This window comes from Canis lupus, chromosome 35 (assembly GCF_048164855.1).
Source record: "Canis lupus baileyi chromosome 35, mCanLup2.hap1, whole genome shotgun sequence".
Classification (NCBI taxonomy): domain Eukaryota; kingdom Metazoa; phylum Chordata; class Mammalia; order Carnivora; family Canidae; genus Canis; species Canis lupus.
In genome coordinates, this window is record NC_132872.1 from 27,857,339 (window position 1) to 27,882,370 (window position 25,032).

At 35.5% G+C, this 25,032-nt stretch overlaps 1 long non-coding RNA gene across 1 annotated transcript in view; it reads left to right on the top strand.

Moving 5' to 3' along the window:
• Window positions 1-22,216, top strand: part of LOC140624690 (uncharacterized) — a 145,940-nt gene extending 123,724 nt beyond the window's left edge. The window contains exon 7 of the long non-coding RNA XR_012024148.1: window positions 21,735-22,216. This is a non-coding gene — a long non-coding RNA (uncharacterized lncRNA). The remainder of the gene's footprint in view (window positions 1-21,734) is intronic.
• The last annotated feature ends 2,816 nt before the right edge of the window (window positions 22,217-25,032 follow it).

Genomic DNA, 25,032 nt, shown 5'->3' on the forward strand with positions numbered 1-25,032 from the left:
GTGTCTTCACCCAAGAACTTGACATTTTTGCTTGCTGTGGCAAATACATTCTGATTTTCTATATAGATGCCTTAGAATTTTTAGACCTGATGATATTAAAATTTCAGATTATTCTACTATCTCCATTTATCCAGATTTTGTTCTCTCCAAATAAATTTTTGTTTGCAGATTGGCCCTGTGAGATACCCACAAAGAAAATTTTCTAGCAGGAAAACTTGTGTCCAGATTTCCTTTGAAGTTTTAACTTTGTAGTTCTTGAATATGGATAATTTGGCATATGATTTATATGTCAATCCAGAATATTTTTTAAAAAGCAAGTCCATCCCTAAGGAACAGAAATATTCTTAGTTTGTGAGAAAAGTAAGTGTCTAAAAGATTTAGGGCAAAACTTTGGACTGTGAAATACTTACTAATGGATGTGAGGCTTCGGTGGAACCAAATAACTTTTTCTCTTATTTAAAATTATTTAACATTGGGTTAAAAACATTGAACTCTTTTATTTTCATAGTAACTACAGGAGAAAATTCTACCTTTTCTTCATATTTTATGTGAGATAATCAAGCCTTTAAAAAGGAAAATTGATAGTCTTCATAGTTTGTTGCCTTGAAACCCCCTTTAATTAGCATATTATATAGACATTTGTGCAATGTGCAGACAATAAAAATTCACTTTCATATAAATTCAACCAGCACTTTTAAAATCCTGTTTTCACAAATTGAAATTTACTGTACTTATTCTAATTTCTGGCATTTGCCTACAAAGCAAATAATATAAGCATGTTATAAATTTTTTAAAATGTTATATCTTGAAGCAAATAATATGATGGTTTCTGAAATTTGATGTGCAATGAAATCTCATGAATCCTAGATCATTCGACCAACTCTTCTATTACCTCAACTTCTCCTAGACATACTCAATGGATAACATTGAAAATAATCAGTTACAGTTTTCTTACTAGTATCATCAGTGAAGCATCTATCAACTGTTGAAAAAAAAAAAAACATGTGAAGCTCAGGTTTCTTAAGTGGGAGAGTACAGTTCATTTCAGACATACTGCAACAATAAACAGGATAAGATGAGAAATCTTCTCTGAAGGCAGCATTTTGAAAATGCCAGTTTGTTGATTGATTAAGGCTCAAAATCTGGAAATGAGACACCATAGGTCTGTGCCTGGCCTCTGAGTAATTTCTCCCTTTTCAAGAAATATACTCCTGTGTGCAGTTGAGTGGCCTTCTTTCTATTTTTCTCTGATGGATACTTGATGAATCTGTTTATATTTATCTAGAGAGTTAGTGGAAACTAGTTATCCCTTGGCTAGAGGTACAAACTATAGAAATTCATTGATTCTCGCTTTGCAAGATGTGGTTAGTAGAATTATACATTTTATTTGGATAAAATAAAATAGAACTGAAATTGAATATACATCAAAAGCAAATGTTTTCTGAAACTGAAGCTTTGTATAAAGCAAGGACATGAAACATGTCCTTACATGTATGAAATAAGGAGCTTTTGGTGGTAGGACTACTAAAGTCAGAGAAAATTATTATGCCATATAAAATAGTTTTCTGGTATGAGTTATATCTCTCTTACGGGAGAAATAGAATGAAATTGCTTACTTATGTGTGTGTACAAAGACTGGCGAAAACCATAATGGAAAATAAAATTACACTTTTTGATCTTGAGACAAAGCTGCATATATCATTACCCTAAAAACAGTGACTTAAGAAAATGGTAAACATTTATTATCCCTCAGAGTATTTGCAAGTCTGACGCATCTTGTCTGAACCACTATTCAATTGGGTTGGTCTGTTGCTCAATGACCTTAACCAGGGCTGCAGTCTTCTTCTCAAGGGTTGATCTGGGACTGGAAAATCCACTACAAAGTTTACTCATGTATTTGGTTAGCAAGTTGGTGTTGGTTGTGGGTGAGAGGTCCTGGTTCCTCTACAAATGGGCCTCTGTACGGGACTGCTTCATGTCCTTATGGTATAGACTCCCAGAGTGAGTGATTCAAGAAAGAAAGGCAGAAGTTTTAACATATTTTTTGACCTATGTTCAGAAGTCACATAGCATCATGTCCACAATATCTAATTAGTCCACAAATCAGTCTTGTTCAATGAGGGAAGGAACTCCCCAAGCATGTAAATATGAGGAGGTGAGACTTATTGGAGAATGGTAAGTTCAGTCATCTTTTGGCCTCCCAATGATACATGCCTGTTTGTGTCCACCCCAAAGACAAAATCTATCGGTTTTGTCCAAAGACTCCCCAAATACATCTGTTATCATCAGCAGCACAAAGACAGGATCTTGTTTTTGAAATCAGGCTCAGGTATGGATGAGACATCTCAGGTATGGTCACTAGAGTATAAGTCCTCTTGATCTGAGGACTGTGACCTAAGGACACAAGTTATTTGCTTTATTCCAACTTGTGCCCCATAAACTCAACATACAATACTGGAGTAGGCAAAAAATTACTGCCATGGACCTTCTTATTAAAAAGGGGAAAAAATGGGAAACACACTTATCTATTCCTTTCTGAAATCCAGAATGACACACTTAACCAGTTTGTAGAGTAGGGCTTAAAAGTTCGAGAATGACATACTGTGGCTCGAGGAACTGTCCTCTGAGTAATTTCTCCTTTCTCATGAAATATGGCCCATGTTTCCTGCCAATGGGCTTTCTTCATCTTGCTAACTACCTATAGAATTTTTGGTTTCTAATAGGCTTTTTTCTTTTATAAAATTGAGATATAACTAACATATATCTTATATAACTTATATATGTAAGTTTCAGGTGTACAACATGTTGATTTGGTACATTTATATATTACAGTATGATTACCACCTCCGCAATAGCTAACACTTCTAGGTCATTGCATAATGCCCTCAAGGTCCATACATGCTGTTATCCACGTCAAGATTTCCTTCTTTTTCATAGGTGAATAACATTCCATTGTGTGCATGTGTGTTTACTTCACTTCTTCTGTATCCATTCATCCCTTGACACGCACAAATTGTTTCCATATCTTGACTATTGTAAATGACACTGCAAATATATGGCAGTGAGGATATCGTTTGAATATCCAATTTTTATTTCCATTGGATAGATACCCAGAAGTGGTATTGCTGGATCATATGATAGTTTTATTTTTAATTTTTTGAGGAATCTCCATACTATTTATAAAACTAGAAGAAAGGGGAACCTGGGTGACACAATCAGTTAAGCGTCCAACTCTTGGTTTCAGCTCAGGTCATGTTCTCAAGGTTGTGAGATTGAGACCCACGTTGGGCTCCACCCTCAGCACAGAGTCTGCTTGAGAATCTCTCCTTCTCCTTCTGCTCCTCCTGCTCATGCTCTCTCTCTCTCTCAAATAAATAAATATTTTTTAAAAACCTAGAAGAAAATATAGGGAAGAACCTCCTTGATATTGGTCTTGACAATGAGTTTTTTGATACGATACCCTTCCCCCCCCCCAAAAAAAAAGCAACAAAAGCAAAACAACAAATGAGGGGCTATGTGAAACTAAAAACTTTTACATAGGAAAGAAAAAAAAGAACAAAATGAAAAAAACAAGCTACAGAATGGAAGAAAATATTTACAAACCATATATTGGATAAGAGGTTATTATCCAAAATATATTAGGATCTAATACAACTCAATAACAACAACAAAACCAAACAATTGAATTTAAAAAATGGGCAAAGGAACTGAATAGACAATTTTCCTAAGAAGACAGCCAAATGGCTAACAGGTACATGAAAAGATGTTCAACCTCACTAATCACCAGGGGATGCAAATCAAAACCATGGTGAAATATCACCTCATGCATGTTAGAACAGCTGTCCTCAAGAAAAGAAAATGTATCAAGTGTTGGTGAGGATAGGGAGAAAAGGAAGCCCTTCTGCATTGTTGGTAGGACTTTATTCAACTGGTTCTGTCATTGTCTTTTTCAGTTTTAGCTGGCAGTATGATATAATTCTCTTAAAAGTCTTTTGGGTCTTCTATAATGTATATTGTAATAAATTCAAATTCACACACACACACACACACACACACACACACAGTCACCTGCAAATCACTTTGAGATCAGTACTTCTCTACACGTGCTTCTGGTTAGGCTGCTGAGCAATACTGCATTCTTAGAAGCTATTAATTGACATATCAGTTTTCTGAGGCATTGCCCTAGGTATGCCTGAGATTCTAATGAAGAATTTAACAGTAAGATCCTTGGTTTTATTATTAAACTGTTTATTATTAGACAACAGAATAATAACTTGCAAAAATATCCTTGTCTCATTCCCTGAAACCTGTGAATATGTCACTTAACATGGCAAAAGGGACTCTGCAGATGTGGTCAAGAGAATCATTTTGAGATAGGAGATTATCCTGGATTATCTAGATGGGACCAAGGTAATTATAAGGGTCTTTATAAAGTATCCAGAAGAGTCAGATTCAGAAAAGGGGATGTGAGAACATAACCCTCAGAAAAGGGTCAGAGTCATGTGGCCATGAGCAGGAACTGTGGACAGCTCTTGATGCTGAAAAAAAAAAAAAAAAAAAAAAAGCAAGGAACAGATTCTCTACTAAAGCCTCCAGAAGAAATGCAGTTTTAGTAACACCATGATTTCAGTCCTGTGAGACCCATTTTGGACTTCTGATCTCCAAAATGTGAAACAATAAATTTGTATTGTTTAAAAGCTCTATGTTTGTGGTAATTTGTTATAGCAGAAATAGGAAATTAATACAACTGTTATTTTCCTGAATATGCCTTTGATTTGTTTCTGCTCAGATGAAATTGCTTAATTTAACATGTTTTGCCACCTGGTGAACCTGGGAGTTTTCAAACCCAGAGATCGTTGTTCCCTTATGTTCAGCACTACTTCTTTTTTTCTTTTTAAACTCATTCTCTTGCATTTTACTATAACCGAGAAGAAAGTAGGTGGCACATTAACACTCTGCTTGGAATTATCCTGATCTGGATTATATACTCCTTTAAGGAGTATGTTACCTCCTTTCCAAATCATATCACACACTTTGTACCACTACATAAGCTCTTGCTTTCTCCCCCCAGACCTTTTCCATTTATTATGAATAAATCACTGAGACTTATGTAAATGCTTATCTGAATGATAAGTTAAATTTTGTAAGAAACAATTTCCAAAATAGTGGCACTCAATATGTACTATAGCTTTAGATTTTATAAAACCAGTGAAATAATAAAGAATTCAAACTAATTGGGCAATTCCATTTCAAAACTAAATTATTAGGATTTAAAAGTAAGAATTTTATTGATAAATACAAGGCTAATTTATATAATGGTTATGTTGACTTCATCATTATAGTTCATCAAATATTTAATGTATTCTATTTTGCTATAGTTAATGAAAATTTTATTTACTTATTTAATAATGTCTATTTTCTTTAATACTATATTGAAATCCATATACAATGCATTTTAAAGGTGTGATAATTATATTTTGATTTGCACAGTAATAGTATTTACAGTATTTCATAGCATAACATAATGTGTCATGCTGTAGCATCGACATACAATTTTATTTTATTTATTCAATTATGTGCATGTGTCTCAGTGCTGGTTCGGAGAAAATAAACTTGGAATTATATGCTTGCTTGGTAACTACATGTTATTAAATAAGTAGTTTCAGTGTAAAATATGATTTTTACTAAAATGATACACTTGGATTAGTACAAATGAAGTTTTTCTTAAAAGTTCTGAATGTACTCTGATTATTTCTTTAGGACAATTTCTACTAATTCTTTCTCTTGTTATGTTTTTCATTAATTCATTTTACCACTGATAGACTATTGAAAAAATAGAACTTACAAATTATACTTTTTCCACAAATTGTTCGTAAGTGGACAGGCACACAATGGGATATGATGTTATTTTATTGGTTACTGTTATGTACACAGCAAACATCTAGCTGATGTAATTTCTACATTTTCAAAAAGCCAACCTGCTACAGATAATCTCACATGCTAGATTGATATTCTGCTCTCATATCCTGCTCTAATCATCGTTCTTTAAGACCAGTTATTTTGTCTCTGGATATGTGAGGCCAGATAGAAATAAGTCATTTAGATTGCTAACACATCCAGCCATTAACAGCAATGGGTATACATTCCTAAATTAGTTGGTCATGGAACGGTCAGGACCTGAATGAATGTAACAGAAGCTAGGTAAATTTACTGCATCAGTTATGGAGTGTTGACCAAAAATTGCTGACTTGCATGGACATTGGAGCAGCATATATAGCAAGAGGTCAGGCTGAGGGCATTGAGTGCTTCAAGTTGGATCCAGGGATGCTGGAAGGGAGGTGACAGGGCACTGAAAACTAACTTGGCCTATTTCAAAATTTTGCCTACAGCTGTAATACACCTCTGTAAATATCTCCATTACTGATGTGTGCCTGTCACACCTGTCATTTGGGCACATCATCATTATAGTCTACATCTTGTGTGTGGAACCTGACTGCTGCTAACTGCCCATCCCCATGCTCTCTAAAAATCTTGCATTTCCTTCCTCATCTCTGACTTTCCTCTGTGTCTCCTCCACTTAAATGCATTAACATTTAACTTTATAATTAATTTCTATTCTTTTTCCAACTAGCAGCTCTCATTTCTCCCTCGTGATTCCCCACTTAAAATTAAATACCTCTTGACACCTGTGATTTCTCCCTATTTGGAAACATGAGAAAAATTATAACCTAAAGGTAATTGCAAATTTCTTAGGGCAATACAAATTTGGTAATTAATGGAAAGGACTACACGATTGCTGGATGCTCAATATAAAGTAATTGAATGTGTGACTGAGAAAGCTTGACATATTTACATTAGCTGTATATAGATACATTTAATTGTTTTCTAGCTAACTCAACTGTGCTAATCCAGATATGATTTGTCCATCAGAATAAACTGAATCTGAGTATTATAATATCAAATCATGTTGTTCTAATTCTGATCATTTTAGAATACAGAAAAATAAAATAAATTATCTCATTTGTTCCCCAAAACTTATCTTCTCTCTTCCATTTTTATTTAAAGAAATGTCAAGTTGAACTTTTTTGTATGCAATGTATGGGAAGAATGCCTTATAAGTGTCACCACACAATTGCTCACAATAAAAGTCTATGTGTCATACTTGAGTTTTTTTTTTCTAATTTCCAAATTCAACCTACTAGCAAATCCTTTGGCCTTACTTTAAAATATTTTTTAAATCTATCCATTTATATTCATTTCTGGTTCCACCATCATAGGCCAAAGTATCATTTATCATGATCTCATCTCTGATACACTGTAGTAGGCTTTCAGGTTTTGTTTTGTTTCGCTATTTCTTTTTTTTTTTTTTTTAAGATTTTATTTATTTATTCATGAGAGACACAGAGAGAGAGGCAGAGCCACGGGCAGAGGGAGAAGCAGGCTCCATGCAGAGAGCCTGATGTGTGACTCCATCCTAGCTCTCTAGGATCACGCCCTGGGCCGAAGGCGGCGCTAAGCCACTGAGCCACCTGGGCTGCCCTGTTTCGCTATTTCTATGCTTGCCATTTTTGCAGCCTTCTAATTCATCCAAGCCATGTTAACATTTTTCCTGAATCCTATGGGCCATCCCCAGAATAGCTGTGTCTAAAATAAAATATTTTGAATCACAGGGAAATAATTACATTTAAATATCTCCTAAAATATTTGTAGAATGTAAATTGATGTATATCACTAACCTGTTCAATGGATTTTCATTGAATTAAAAGAAAAACCTAGGGGCACTTGTGGCTCAGTGGGTTGGGCATCCAACTCTTGATTTTGACTCAGATCATGATTCAGGGTTATGGGACTGAGCCTTGTTTGTCCCTCTTCCTCTGCTCCCCCAACCCTGTCATACTCTTTACCTCTAAAATAAATAAAATATTTAAATAACAACAACAAACAAACAAAAAACAAAACAAAACCAAAAGGAATAGAAGAAAAAGTAAGCTACTTATGATGATCGGTGAGATTCAAGTGGCCTACCTGTTCAATATCTACCATCTTATGCCTTGCTTACCAGTCTCTACATAAAGGCTTTTTTAAAATGTTTCCTCTAAATACACTGTTTGTCTCATGATGTTTCAACTTGATGTTCTTTATTTCTTTATTACATGTCACCTCCAATCCTCTGCCAATCTATATTCTTTTTTCTCATACACTCAGTTTCCATAAGCTAAAGGTGCATAAAATATTGGTTCTAATCTTATTGAGTAAATTAGTAATAACAAATAAAATGTGGTCATTGCTTTCAAAAGGCCATTTGTTTAAACCTTCATTCCAAGGGCCTTTAGATTTTTTTTAATGATATTTTCATTGTGTGAAAATTTTGACATTTTCCAACACAATGTGTTGTATATTGAATTTGGGCATGATAAAAATGCAGTATATTTTTGGGGGCACAGTATATTTTTATAAGAGTTATTGACACATTGAAGTAGGAGAGAATGGAATTTTTTATTAATCTTTTGAAATTGCTTTGTCTATACTTCTGTAAGATATAAAAAAGTAAACATACCAAGAGCCATCTTTTTATAATATATGGGAAAATGCCAAAACTTAAATATTAAAACTGATAGCTTTGTGGTCTAATGAAGTATATAAAAATAAGGTTTTCCTTTAGCATATGCTATGATTGAAATTAGTGATTCATGAAAATATATCATTGCTTAATTGGCTAAGCTCAGCGGTATGTACTAATCATCAGTGACAAAAATAGGAGTTAAAACCACTAACTGCCTAAAATTATTGAAGGGTGGTTCAAGAAAGGAGTAATCTGGGCAAGAGTTATTTATGAAAAGAGTCAACTGAGACAAAGTGCAGTAGCATTCATTAAACTAATGAGGGGAAGCTCCTAAAATCACATTTTAAGGGCATTTCCTTAGGGTCAGAATTCAAACTAATGCCATTTTATTTTGATGTGGTTCATTGAAACTGAGTCTGGCATTTAAAAGACTGGGCACATTATGATTATGAGTAGAAAGTGGTTATGTGTTTCCTGTCAGAGATTTAAAAAACAAACCACCAAAATATAGTTCAAATTTCTGATGAAATTTGTTCAGAAAATTTTTATCTAATTTATCTAAAATGATGAAGTTTTGCCAACATTTCACAAGTTTCCTTGTGATTTTACTGCATTTGATTTTGTAGATGAAAGAGCAAAATTTCTCATCTTTCCATGCAAATAGATATGAGTAAGATCAATGCTCTTTATACATGAAATAGTCCATAATCTATAAAAATGTATCCAGATATGTTTGCTATTTTTCTCTTTTCAAAGGGAATATTTATGCCACTAAAACTAATACTATGTTTTCAACATATATTTTATAGAAGCACATGAATAAAGAACACTTCTGCTTCCTTTAACTTCAAAACTCTATGAACCTATTTTGAGTGAAAGATAGATGGATAGATGCTTTAATATTATCTTATTTTGTTATTTTATCAACATAAAATAAGGGAAATAAGAATAAATTAACACAATGTGAACAGCAGAGATCTTGGAAATGGTGAAACTTATAAGGTATGACTAATAATTAAAGTCAAAATGGTATGAATATGTGCAGTTCAATATTTTCTTGTCTTTATCAGTCCAGCATTAGTCCTTTAGAAAGATGCTTATGAAAATATCTATGATTGCTAAGTCCACACTGGCAAGGATGGGGGTATTTAGCAAAAAAGTAGGCTGTTGTATATATAAATTGGGGATAAGTAGGGTGGAAGCCAGTTGTATTTTTAAAAGGTCACAGTTATAACCTATGTTCATTTCTTGTGTTAACAGAACAGAGTTGATAACTATAAATCAAGAGTTTTGAAAACCAGTGAAACATTTCATATCTGCACAGATTTGAAATTCCTTACCCCATGAGAACATTATTGAAAATATATCCGTATATGTTTTGTTACTAATGGTTTCATTTTGTGATTATATCCTTAGAATTCAACACTTGGCTGGTCTTACAATTTGTTGACATCCCCCCCCACCAAAAAAATAAAACAAAATAAAATAAAATAAAAAATTAAGAGAAAAGAATGCCCCCCCTTTTTTTCTGGGTAACAATATTGTTATGATAGAGCCATTTAGATTTACTTTTGTTTGAGCTAAGGCTCCACCTTAGTTATCTTGACCAGTTATCTTGACCAGTGTGCAATTTCTCTGTATTGTAGCTCTTTAGTGATGTTTGAGTACATTTTGGGTAGCATAGTCCTACTTTTTTGCTGACTGCTCAAGAAATCATGAAGAAAATTTTTTCCAAGTATAGTTGTTAATCATTGCTCCTATTTAATGAACCAGGTAACAAATCCTGACAATATCGCTTCATTGTAGAGAGTAGTAAATCATGATGGTGGGGTCCAGGCTTCTCAAACTTTTCACTACTATTCTCTCCTTTAGGAGATAATATTACAAATTATTCCTAGAAACTTGTAGCTCTAACTCACTTGTGCTTCACAGGTGAAATTTTCTTATCTTCCATATTTTCTTTCTAGTTTTCTTATCTTCCATATTACAGATTTCCCCTGCTATCGGAAAGGAAAACGTTCCTATGAAAACTTTCATAAGCCAAAATAGCATCAAGTGAAGAAGCAATTACCATTAATTTATATGGAAAAACATTTTCAGTGTTACCAAATCCCCAAAATAACCTCTCTTAGGCTTTCTTGATAGCTTAGGACACACCTTGCTAACAGATGCACAAAATAAGTCAAGATAAAACACAGATACTCCACAGACACAGTTGAAAGCTATGGAAGCAAAAAGCAAAGCAAAACAAAAACCAAAACCAGAAAGCTATGGAAGCTAAATGTTGAGATGCCGAGTGTGTAGTTCTGGGGAAGGAGCCTGGCAGGGCCACTCTTGCTGCTTGGGTGCGAGCTGCCTCTGTAAGGGCTTGTGGCAAAACAAACACGAGATGCTATTTTTGCTTTCATTCTTTTTTGTAAAATCAAAAATCCTCTCCAGATTTCTCTCAGTTCGTGCAAACAGATACTACTGTAGTCTTGCATAAAAGTGAAATGGTGTAACACAAGCTTTGAAATGTGGAAATACCTATATGTTGGTATTTTTAGGTTCTGTGAGAGGCCATAGAGGCCGAGTCATTCCTTCGTGCTGCTAAGGTTGATGTTAACGATGGCAGCAGTGCCATGAATACCCATTTCAGGTAGCGATGCAGCAGGGCCCGGGTGATGTTGAGGGTGCCACTGTCGGTGTTTAGATGCCCTTTACAGGTAGTGAGTATATAGGGCTAATGCATCAACACCCAGGGTGCCAAATCTTTGTTTTCCTTCTCCTTTTATTTCCATTTATATAGAATTCTTATGTTGTGACTGAAATATGAGCCTGTGAGAAATTACTAGGGGACAGACTTGGAGACAATAAATACTTCCTACTATTTGAATTACCCTTCTTTTCAAATTTGGCATAATGACTATGAACCAAATTTGTGAGATTCTACATACTTTTTCGTTAAGGTGAATTCCTTCGTGGGAATCCTCATATCCTCTTGCCCAGGCAAAGATTGATTCCTAGGCTGTGCACTGTATGGTTTCAAACTTGAATTCCTGCTGCTTTGAGCTATGCCAGCCAATTCCATCGACCATGACATGGAAAAAAGACATTAAAAAAAAATTTTTTTTGAAACAAAAAAGCACTATGCTATATCTCGTTGACTGTTGCAGCATTGGCACAGAAAATGTGTTACTACTCCCTTTTTTTCCTTTTATAACCAGAATCTGTATTTGCGGGACACTCCACTTTGAGGATACCCCACTATTTATTTTTTAAGTGTTAATTACAGGTTTCTTTTGGTATGTTTTGCTCTACTGAAAGAAAAGAGGATGGAGGAGGAATATATCATGGCAATTGCACCGTTCAGTAAATTGATCCATTGCTATGTGTATGTCTGTGTACATTTATGTTTGTCCTTAAAGCACCATCAAGTATTCTTTTTATTAATAAAAAGGGTTAAATGTGAAGAGTGATTGTTGCCCTTGTGTTTTATTTGAAAATCTAGCTATTAAAATCATTTGACAAATCAATAGATAACTTTTTCACAACTCAAGGATCAGTTAGTTAAATATGTTTAAAGTAGAGGAATAAATGCTATGCTAGGTTTCTTTTTTCCCTCCCTCCCTCCCACCTACCGTCCGTTCGTTCTTTCTTTCTTTCTTTCTTTCTTTCTTTCTTTCTTTCTTTCTTTCTTTCTTTCTTCTTTCTTTCTCCTTCCTTCCTTCCTTCCTTCCTTCCTTCTTTCCTTTCCTTTCCTTTCCTTTCCTTTCCTTTCCTTTCCTTTCCTTTCCTTTCCTTTCCTTTCCTTTCCTTTCCTTTCCTTTCCTTTCCTTTCCTTTCCTTTCCTTTCCTTTCCTTTCCTTTCCTTCTTTCCTTTCCTTTCCTTTCCTTTCCTTTCCTTTCCTTTCCTTTCCTTTCCTTTCCTTTCCTTTCCTTTCGCTAAAGACATGCAAGATCTTTTTTTTTACCCCTTTCACTTACTTTTTTCCTCCTCTCACTGCCCCCTCCACTTCTGACAATCATCAATCTGTGTCTACATATCTATGAGTTTGGTATTTTTTAAATTCCACATATAGGAGAGACCATTCTTTTTTTTTTTTTTTAATTTTTTTTTTTTTTTTTTTTTTTTTATGATAGGCACACAGTGAGAGAGAGAGAGGCAGAGACACAGGCAGAGGGAGAAGCAGGCTCCATGCACCGGGAGCCCGACGTGGGATTCGATCCCGGGTCTCCAGGATCGCGCCCTGGGCCAAAGGCAGGCGTCAAACCGCTGCGCCACCCAGGGATCCCTGGGAGAGACCATTCTTATATAGATATACACACACTTTATCAATTATCCACTGATGGACACTTGAGTTGTTTATCCACATCTTGGCTCCTGTAAATAGTGCTGCAATGAATGCGGGGGGGAATATATCTTTCCAAATTAGCATTTTCATTGTCTTGGGGTAATACCCAGAAGTACAATTGTTAGAAAAAATATATTTTTATTGAAGTTCAATTTGCCAACATAGTATAACACCCAGTGCTCATTGCGTCAAGTGCCCCCCTCAGTGCCCACCCAGGGTCACCCAGTCGCCCCATCCACTTGCCCACCTCCCTTCCACTACCCTTTGTTCATTTCCCAGAGTTAGGAGTCTCTCATGGTTTGTCTTCCTCCCTAATTTTTCACACACAGTTCCCCTCCATTCCCTTATAGTCCCTTTCACTATTTCTTATATTCTGCATGAGTAAAACCATATGATGATTGACCTCTGATTGACTTATTTCACTCAGTATAATACCCTCCAGTTACATCCATGTCTAAGCAAATGGTGGGTATTTTTCCTTTCTAATGGCTGAGGAATATTCCATTGTATACATAGACCACATCTTCTTTATCCATTCATCTTTCGATGGACACTGAGGCTCCTTCCACGATTTGGCTATTGTGGACATTGCTGCTAGAAACATCGGGGTGCAGGTGTCTCGGTTTTTCACTGCATCAGTATCTTTGAGGTAAATCCCCAGCAGTGCAATTGCTGGGTCATAGGGAAGATCTATTTTTAACTCTTTGAGGAACCTCCACATAGTTTTCCAGAGTGGCTGCACCAGTTTGTGTTCCTACCAACAGTGCAAGGGGGTTCCCCTTTCTCCACATCCTCTCCAACATTTGTTGTTTCCTGTCTTGTTAATTTTCCCCATTCTCACTGGTGTGAGGTGGTATCTCATTGTGGTTTTGATTTGTATTTCCCTGATGGCCAGTGATGTGGAGCATTTTCTCATGTGCTTGCTGGCCATGTCTATGTCTTCTGTGGAGAAATGTCTGTTCATGTCTCTTGCCCACTTCATGATTGGAGTGCTTGTTTCTTAGGTGATGAGTTTAATAAGCTCTTTATAGATCTTGGATACTAGCCCTTTATCTGATATGTTGTTTGCAAATATCTTTTCTGTAGGCTGTCTTTTAATTTTGTTGACTGTTTCCTTTGCTGTGCAGAAGCTTTTTATCTTGATAAGTCCCAATAATTTATTTTTGCTTTTGTTTCCCTTGCCTTCATAGATGTGTCTTGCAAGAAGTTGCTGTGGCCAAGTTCAAACAGGGTGTTACCTGTGTTCTCCTCTAGGATTTTGATGGATTCTTGTCTCACATTTAGATCTTTCATCCATCTTGAGTTTATCTTTATGTCTGGTGTTAGAGAGTGGTCTAGTTTCATTCTTCTGCATGTGTATGTCCAATTTTCCCAGCACAATTTATTGAAGAGCCTGTCTTTTTTCCAGTGGGTAGTCTTTTCTGCTTTGTTGAATATTAGTTGACCTTAGAGTTGAGGGTCCATTTCTGGGTTCTCTATTCTGTTCCATTGATCTATGTTTTTGTGCCAGTACTACACTGTCTTGATGATCACAGCTTTGTATTACAACTTGAAATCTGGCATTGGGATGCCCCGGCTCTGGTTTTCTTTTTCAATATTCCCCTGGCTGTTCAGGGTCTTTTCTGATTCCACACAAATCTTATTTGTTCCAACTCTCTGAAGAAAGTCCATGGTGTTTTGATAGGGATTGCACTGAACAAGTAAATGGCCCTGGGTAGCATTGACATTTTCACAGTATTAATTCTTCCAATCCATGAGCATGGAATATTTTTCCATCTCTTTGTGTCTTCCTCAATTTCTTTCAGAAGTGTTCTGTAGTGTTTGGGTTTAAGTCCTTTCCCTCTTTGGTTAGGTTTATTGCTAGGTATCTTATGCTTTTGGGTGCAACTGTAAATGGGATTGATTCCTTAATTTCTCTTTCTTCAGTCTCATTGTTAGTGTATAGAAATGCCACTGAGCGGATCCCTGGGTGGCGCAGCGGTTTTGCACCTGCCTTTGGCCCAGGGCGTGATCCTGGAGATCTGGGATTGAATCCCACGTCGGGCTCCCGGTGCATGGAGCCTGCTTCTCCCTCTGCCTATGTCTCTGCCTCTATCTCTCTCTCTCTCTCTGTGTGACTATCATAAATAAATAAAAATTAAAGAAAAAGAAATGCCACTGATTTCTGGGATTGACTTTGTATCCTGCCAAAAGCTGAGAGAGCCGGCATTGCAGGCAGGAAGATGCCAGAAATTATGCAAGAAGAAGTGAGGTGTCATTACCCAGGAGCTGGGGGAGGGGCATCTCCTGCTCCCCCTCAGCCCCAACCCCCTCCTCCAGACCCCCTGATCCATCCCAATTTTAGTTTCATGCAATAAAAAGGCCGGACTTTTTATTCCATAAAACATGAAGGACAAAACTCAAAATAAAAATATATTTCAAGTCCATGACCAGAAAACTCCCACCCCTTGCCATTCCCAAAAGGGCCTTTTATGTACGTGACACTTTTTTGTTTTTTGTTTTGTTTGGGGTTTTACCGTTACTGGGATTTTTAAATTTGTTTTCAGGGGGGTTTCTTGGGGGAAAAATTTTTAAAAATGGAAGCCTCTAGCAAGCCCCCCCCCGCCCCACCCTAGTCAACCTCCTTGCTTTCTTCTTAAAAAAAAAAAAAAAGAAAGATAAAAGGCCAAAAATTGCTGTATGATCTCTAGCAATCTTGGGATGGAGTCTTTTGTGTGTTCTATGTACAGTATCATGTCATCTGCAAAGAGGGAGAGTTTAACTTCTTCTTTGCCAATTTGAATGCCTTTTGTTTCTTTTGCTGCCTGATTGCTGAGGCTGAGACTTTTAACACTATATTGAATAGCAGTGGTGAGAGTGGACATCCCCGTCATGTTCCTATTCTTAGGGGAAAGGTTCCCAGTGCTTCCCATTAAGAATGATATTTGCTGTGGGCTTTTCGTAGATGGTTTTAAGATGCTGAGGAATGTTCCCTCTATCCCTACACTCTGAAGAGTTTTGATCAGGAATGGATGCTGTATTTTGTCAGATGCTTTCTCTGCATCTATTGAGAGGATCATATGGTTGTTGTGTTTTCTCTTATTGATATGATCTATCACGTTGGTTGTTTTTTTTTTAATTTTTTTTAAAATTTTTTTTAATTTATTTATGATAGTCACAGAGAGAGAGAGAGAGAGAGAGGCAGAGACACAGGCAGAGGGAGAAGCAGGCTCCATGCACCAGGAGCCCGACGTGGGATTCGATCCCGGGTCTCCAGGATCACGCCCTGGGCCAAAGGCAGGCGCCAAACCGCTGCGCCACCCAGGGATCCCTCACGTTGGTTGTTTTATGAGTGTTGAACCACCTTTGCATTCCGGAGAAAAATCCCACTTGGTCATGGTGAATAATCTTCTTAATGTACTGTTGGATCCTGTTGGCTAGTATCTTGTTGAGAATTTTTGTATCTGTGTTCATCAGGGATATTGGTCTATAATTCTCCTTTTTCATGGGGTCTTTGGAATCAAGGTGATTCTGGCCTCATAAAACAAGTTTGGAAGTATTCCACCCCTTTCTATCCTTCAGACCAGCTTTAGTAGAATAGGTATTATTTCTTTAAACATTTGATAGAATTCCCCTGGGACGCCATCTAGCCCTGGACTTTTTTTTGTGTCTTGGGAAGTTTTTGATGACTGCTTCAATTTCCTTGCTGGTTATTGGCCTGTTCAGGTTTTCTATTTCTTCCTGTTCCAGTTTTGGTAATTTGTGGGTTTCTAAAAATGCATCCATTTTTTCTAGATTGCCTAATTTGTTGGCATATAGGTGCTCACAATATGTTTTTAAAATTGTTTGTATTTCCTTGGCATTGGTTGTGATCTCTCCTCTTTCATTTTGATTTTTAATTAGAGTCTCTTCTATTTTTAATAAGACTGGCTAATGTTTTATCTGTCTTATTAATTCTTTTAAAGAACCAACTCCTTGTTTTGTTGATCTGTTCCACAGTTCTGGTCTCTATTTCATTGAGTTCTCGAATCTTTATTATCTCTCTTCTTCTGCTTGGTGTAGGTTTTACTTACTGTTCTTTCTCCAGTTTCTTTAGGTGTGAGGTTAGCTTGTGTATTTGAGTTTTTCCAATTATTTGAGGGATGCTTGTATTGTGATGTATTTCCCTCTCCAGGCCGCTTTTGCTATATCACAAAGATTTTGAATGGTTATATCTTCATTTTCATTAGTTTCCAGGAATCTTTTTAATTTTTCTCTAATTCCCTGGTTGACCCATTCATCTTTTAGTATAGGATGCTCTTCAACCTCCATGTGTTTGAGTTTCTTCAAAATTTCTTCTTGTGTTTTTTTAAGATTTTATTTACTTATTCATTCATGAGACAGAGAGAGAGAGAGAGAGAGAAATTGAGAGAGAGAGAGAGAGAGGCAGAGACACAGGCAGAGGGAGAAGCAGGCTCCATGCAGGGAGCCTGACGTGAGACTCTATCCCAGGACCCCAGGATCACGCCCTGGTCCAAAGACAGGCACCACACTGCTGAGCCACCCAGCGATCCCCAAATTTCTCCTTGTGATTGAGTTCTAATTTCAAAGCATTGTGGTCTGAAAATACTCAGAGGACAATCACAATCTTTTGGTATCAGTTGAGACCCGATTTGTGACCCAGTATGTGGTCTATTCTGGAGAAAGTTCCATGTACACTTGAGAAGAATGTGTATTCAGTTATGTTCGAATGGAAAGCTCGCTCTTTCTCTCTCTCTCTCTCTCTCTCTCTCTCTCTCTATATATATATATATATATATATATATATATATATATATATCTGTGAAATCCATTTGGTCCAGTTCTAAGCAAACATCACCAAAGAAACCCAGGATTTAAATGATACACTGGACCTGATGGATTTTTTTTTTTTACGTCCTCACCAACACTCATTTCTTGTAATTTTGGTAATAGCCATTCTAACAGGTGTGAGGTGGTTTTGATTTATATTTCTCTGATGATTAGTGATGATGCACATCTTTCCATGTGCCTTTGGCCTTTAATATGTCTTTTGGGGGGAAATGCCTATTCAGGTATTCTGCTCACTTTTAAATCAGACTGTTTCTTTTTTATGACTGAGTTGTGTGAGCTCTTTATGTATTTTGGATATTAGCCCCTTATTAAATATAGAATTTGCAAATAGTTTCCCAACAATTCAGTTGCATCATTCAATAAGTTCATCTGTAGATGTGTGTATGTATACATGTATGTCTTGTTTAGAGTAACACGGGGATGGAATATCAGCAAAAAGAATAGATGGAAAGTATAGTAGTAAGAACATTCTCTATTCATTTGTTATATCATTTAATGATGCTAAATAAAGTTATGTTCAGTGCTATTCCCTCATTGAATGAGTACATGTTTCCTGCAAAATAAATGAACTGTAGCCAATAATATTATCATTGCAACAATAAATATAAAATAAGAAAATGTTAATGTATTGCTGTGCCATTTACACTTGTACCTCTGTTCTATGTCTTTTGGCCTTGATATGCTCTGTTAATTATCAACCCATGTTTAGTCCCTCTAAGATCAAGCATTTGTTTGGGCTTCTTCAGGGTAATCCATTCATTTTGGCTCCCAAGACTAATTACAAAGTCAAAATATACTAAGTTCACCCATTGTATGCTTTTTGTTTTTTTAGAACATGATATTTATTCCAACTGATAGATTTTTTATTTTTCTAATAGCTGTATAACAATTGATCCTCCACCTGACTTTAACAGCATTAAATTCTTTACTTTTGTTTGCCAAGGGTAAATGTCATAGTAATTTTTCACCCTACCTATTGCCTTTTTAATATTCAAATTTACCTTAATTCTGACAAATAAAACACCTAATTGTCTACAAAGTGGAAGATAACTCATGGCTTATTTGCAGTACTAATTTCTATATTTAAAAATAAACTGAAGTATTTACACCATGTAATACTTTAGGTTATTAGTCTTTAAAAATTATATTTTTAAGAAGACTAATTTCTGAGTGAGCTTATTATTCTTATGTGATTGCACTTTTTTGTCTATTTTGAAACATTTAATGAATCCAGCTACTTGTTTTAGTCACAGATGCTGAAAAAAAGTGTTGAAAATTACATGCCCTTCTGATATCTGATCACTGACATATGAAACTTCTTTTCATGAAAAGATTTAGTTTTCCTCTTTATTCCTTTGTTCTACATTTCACCCTGTTATGCCTAATGTTGATGATTTTATATTACTGTCGCAGCCACTCAATGCTTTTTAAAATTTCATATATTTCCTTCTGTATTGTAAACATCTCAATTATTTATTCAAATAACTAACTTCTCCTTGTTTCTGTTCTTTCTTTCTAAAATATCTATTAGTTTTTCCCTTTCAGCACTCAAAAGATGTTCTGTCACTTACTTCTCTGTCTCTGACTAATACTTTCTCCATGGTTCCAAAGACGAATCTGTTATTATTTGAAATGCTACTCCTCGGGATCCCTGGGTGGCGCAGCGGTTTGGCGCCTGCCTTTGGCCCAGGGCGCGATCCTGGAGACCCGGGATCGAATCCCACGTCTGGCTCCCGGTGCATGGAGCCTGCTTCTCTCTCTGCCTCTCTCTCTCTGTGTGACTATCATAAATAAATAAAAATTAAAAAAAAAAGAAAGAAATGCTACTCCTCTATAGATAAGGTATCATTTCCACTTTTTTTTTTTTTTTTTTTACTTTTTATTTTAGGTTTTGGTAGTTTGACTATGGTTAGTTTTGGATTATGATGGATTCTTTGGATTTATCCTGTTTGGGGTCTGCTCACTTCTTAAATCAGTAGAGTTTCATTTCTTGCCAAATTTAGGAATTTTTCAGCTTCGATTTATTCATGACTTTACCAGCCCTGTCTTATTACCACTCTTCTTCTGGAATTTCAGTGACACAAATCTTAGATCTTTTGTTATGGTTTCACAGATCCCTGTGTCTGTATTCATTTTTCCCCTCCATTTTTATCTCTGTTGTTCAGATTGGATAATCATCCAATTGATTATCCTTTGCTATATTTTCCAAATTACAGTTATTCCAACAGAATAAATAATGTTTTCTTCAGTCTGCTGTTGGACCCATCTTCTGAGATTTTTAAGATTTAGTTTGTTTCCCGTTATTTTATTTTCATTCTGTTATTCTTTATATATTATACTCCCTTGCTGAGACTGTTTTTTTTTATTTGTTTCCAGCATGCTCATAAATGCTCACTGAAGCATTTTTATGATAGCTGCTTTAAAATCTTTGTCAGATAATTCTAGTCTTATTGTCATCTTAGTGTTCATATATAATTATGTTTTTTTTCTTTTTAAATATAGTTTGAAAAAATAAATATAGTTTGAGATCTTTCTGGTTCTTGGTCTGATGAATAATTTTCAATTGAAGACTGGACATTTGGGTGTTGTGTTATAAGACTTTTTTATTTAAACTTTATGTTTTAGTTGGTCTCTCTGTTAGCTCTTTGCTGGGGCCACTACCTTATTACTGCCGAGTGGTAGAAGAAGCCTTTTTTACCCACTTGGCCTCTATCAATACCTTGAGGGCGGGTTCTCATTATTGCTCAGTGGGGTAAGAGTTCTGGGTTACCAGCAGGCCTCCTCTGGCAGTTCCCTGGCTGGGAAGGTTAGCAGCACCTCATTGTAGCTCTCCACAGGACCTCCACTGACACCACAGGTAGGGGTCAGGGGGAGAACTTATGTGCTTACTGCTGGATGATGGTGAGGAGACATTCTTTAGGCCCCTCTGACAACACCCCAGAGGGCGAGGGAAGTACCCTTCTTACTACCAGTTGTGGGGAGTGATCTACTCTCTACTGGTGCCTTAGGATCTTGTTAGAGCCCACTGGGGATGCCCGTCCCAGCTCTCCACTCTGCTTTTACTGACTCCACTCCTGGCAGTGGGGGGATTGGGGCTCCTTTTTACAGACTGGTAAGTGTGGAAGTATAGGCTACCTCCTTTGTCTTTGCTGGTATGCCTGTGAATGCAGACCTAAGTTTTCCTCCTGTGGTAGGTAGCTAGCTAGAACTGTTATTCTTTTTTTTTTTTTTTTTTTTTTAGAACTGTTATTCTTAAAAATAATTCTTAAAATATACTGTGCTGCCCCTTCCCAGATACTTTGGGTTTTGTTGGTGATTTTACAATTTTTTTTAGTTTATTCCCTATTCTGTATTTCCACTTTCTTCAGTATCAAATATGGAGTATAGGTGGCAAAAAGAAAACCCAGGAAAGTCACTACCATATTGGTTTGGGGGGCATAAGGTGCCTTGCCATCTTTTGTCCACCTGTCAATGGTTTCTTAGGTAATATCCAGGCTTTTTATTTGTATTTAGAGGGTAGAATAAGAAAAGATAAAGATGTATCAGCTCCTTCTTGGAAATGGAAGCCCTCATTCTGTTAATTTTTCACTTTTGCTGCCCTGTCCTTAATTTCTAATTCTTTTTGATTCTCTTTGATGCTTTATTAGAATTTCACTGATGTTGTATATGTTGTATAGATGATCAGCATATCATCTTGTCAATAGAATAGTATTATTTATATATTTATTTATAATTTTATTTTCCTTTTTAAATTAAACCTGTTTACTTAGAATTCCATTGCTTCTATTTATTGGTTTTATTCTCTTTCTTTTATATAAGAGATACTCCTCAGGAAGCTGAAACCTTGTCCACTTTTATTTATGTTCCCATAAGAAGTTAATCAGAAGTTCTAGTAGAGTGCACAGGCTTGTTAATGAATTGAACTAAATAACATGATTGGATAGGGACTCATCAATTACACTGGAGTCCTCTAAATACAGTGACTTATAATTTTCTTGTTTGGACAGATGGCACAGAAGTACTTGAGCCTCTGCAGTAGGGGACAGAAAGAAAGAAACAGAGGAGGAGGGAAGGAAAGTTTTGCAGAACAACTGAGTATACTACTTCAGATTGTAAAGGAAAAAACAAAACAATGGAAGTGATGAGATAGAAAGAAATGGTAATAAGCACTCATGGAAAGCAAGACAAAACATGTATTACTTTTTATTGACAAAATGGATCAGTAACAGTAAGTACAGATCTATTAGAAGTATATGGATAACAAAATGTTAATCAAGGGAAAATATGAAGGTAATTCCAAGGGAAAATTATGAAAATAGACCAAATCCAAACACAAACTAGAAATAAATATCTTAATAAAGAAAAACATTCTGCCATCAATAACACAACAATAACACAAACAATAACTAATTGATTCCATATTTCTCTTTATCAAATTTAACAAGTGTGACTCATGGATATTATTTATTTTATTTTCATAGTGACTAGCTATTTGGAACATTTTTTACCTAGAAAATAATTTACTTTTTTTTTTTTTTAGTTTCAGGTTTTTATTTAAATTCCACTTAGTCAACATATAGTGTAATATTAGTTTCAGGAGTAGAATATAATGATTCAGCATTTACATAACATCTGGTGCTCATCACAAGTGCCCTCCTTAATCCCTATCACCCATTTATTAGTTCATTTCTCTTGCTTACCTCTCCTCCATCACCCTTCAGTTCATTCTGTATAGTTAAGAGCCAGTTTGATGGTTTTGCCTCCATTTCTCTTTTTTTTTAAATGCATTTACATTTTATTCACACATATCAGTTACCATTTGGTTAAGCAGAAATCATATATTGAATACTTTAGTGATGATGACTTTCTTATCCATATATTTAAAGAAAAATCACATTGGAGAGATCAGTATGTGGAGATAGTAACTCACATAGTTTGGATCTAATTTTTTGAGATAGACTTTATTTTTAGATGAGTTTTTAGGTTCACAGCCAAATCAAACGAAAAGTAGAGTTGCCACATTCCTCTTGACCCCAACATTGAGAGCCTCCCCCACTATTAATATCTCACACTAGAGTGGTACATTTGTTACAAATGATGAACCTAGAGTGACTCTTCATGGTCGTCCAAGTCTGTAGTTTACATTAGGGTTCGTTTGTGTTGTCTATTCTATGAGTTTTGACAAATGACATGTATTCACTTATCTAGTATCCCAGAGAGTATTTTCATTGCCCTTAATCTTTGGATCTACTACTTTAGATCTTAAATCTAAATCTTTGGAAACTACTAATTTTTTTAATGGTCTCCACAGTTTTGCCTTTTACAAAAAGCTATATAAATATATAAAGTATGTAGCATTTTCAAATTGACTTTTTTCAGTTAGTGAAATGAATTTAAGTTTCTGCCATGTCTTTTCACGGATTGGTAGCTCATTTTTTTCAGCACTGAGTAATATTTCATTGTCTGGGTGTATCACAGTTTTTTTATCCATTCAGCTACTGGTTGCTTTCATTCAGCTACTTGGTTGCTTTCAAGTTTTGGCAATTATGAATAAAACTACTCTAAACATCTGTGTGTAGGTTTTTGTGTGAACTAAGTTTTCAACTCACTTGAATAAATACCAAGGAGCATTATTACTGGATCATACGGAAAAAATATGTTTCATATGGTAAGAAACTACCAAACTCTCTTTTAAAGTGGATGTATTAAAAAATTAAAAAATAAAGTGGATGTATTGTTTGCATTCCCACCAGCAATGGTAAGTTCCTTTTGCTTGATATCCTTGTGAGTACATGGTATTGTGAATGTTTCAGTTTTGGCCATTCTCATAGATGTGTAGTAGTATCTCAGTGTTTTAATTTGCCATTCCCTAATGACAGATGATGCTGAGACTCTTTTCATATGCTTATTTAACATCTGTATGTCTTCTTTGGTCACGTGTCAGTTCAGATCTTTAGCCCACTTTTTAAATTATGATTTTTATTTTCTTATTGTTTATTTTTCATAGCTCTCTTTATATGTTGAATAATAGTCTATGATCAAATATATCTTGTGCAAATGTTTTCTCCTGGTCTGTAGCTTATCTTCTCATTCACTTGACAACACCTTCATAGAATAGAAGTTTTAAATTTAAAAAGTCTAATCTATTTATGTCATTGATTGTTCTAAAAAGTCATCATCAAACCCCAAATTATCTCTATTTTTAAAAACATATTTGAGAGGCAAATTGACACTATATATTAATAGTGAATCTTTTAACTGGCTTTCAGTAGCCCAATCAAAGCTTGACTCATGGTAGTGATATTTTATAGGAAGTGAATTACTAGATAATAATGTTTAGACAAGATGAAAAACTAAAAATGCTTACTTAGATGCCACTTAGCTATTTGGGTGCTTGGAGCAGGGTATTTGGGCATGTAACTGGTTGCTACTTACCTTTTAACTGTGTGTATTTGAATGCATATCTCTCTCCTACTAACGTACACACACAGTTTCTTCCTTATTTATAACTGAACTCCTTCATTGGTCAATTTGAATCTTGATTTTCTTTTAGAGGTAGAAGAAAATAGCTGTCTTGTTCTTTGAACATTTTTGAACTTCTTTAGGGCATACAGGGTACACACTGTCAACCACTTATCTATTATTTTGAAATTGTTTTCATTTTGCTTCATATATGTGGTTATTCTTTCATCCTCTATATGCAGATTTCTTCAGAACAGTACAAGGAGACCCTCTTTTACTAATTTTCATATTTTATTGGAACCATAACTAGGTAAAGATATAAAATTGAACATGGTGTAGCCAGCAGGTGTCAGGTACTCTGCAGGAAAGAAGAAGAATGGAGAGAAGCCTGGTTATCATAGGTCTTACAAAGACTCCTTATTCTGAATTGGGTAAAGAGATAAAGGATGAGTAAAAGTTGAGGAGAAAACAGGGCATATAGAATGAGAAGAATTATTCCCCATGGTAGAAATCACTGAAAGTTAGTACTTAGTGTATGGGAATTGTGAACTAATGGATGCTTGCTGCTAAGACTTGATTTTAGGAAGATTAACATGAATCTAGAAAGGTAACTATGAAGGCAGGTATTCAAATAATCCTCAGAGGATGTGCTTGGAAAAAATGGTGCTCGAATCAGTAAGAAAGCAAAACCTTAATTAAAAATTTCTCATTAGTCAAGAAATTTAAAAATCTGATTAATATTAATATATTTAATTAGCAATCAGATTTATTAATATCAGATAATTTCATTCAATTGTCAGAAAAATAGATGTTCCAATCATGTTAGTATCTCATAAAATATTT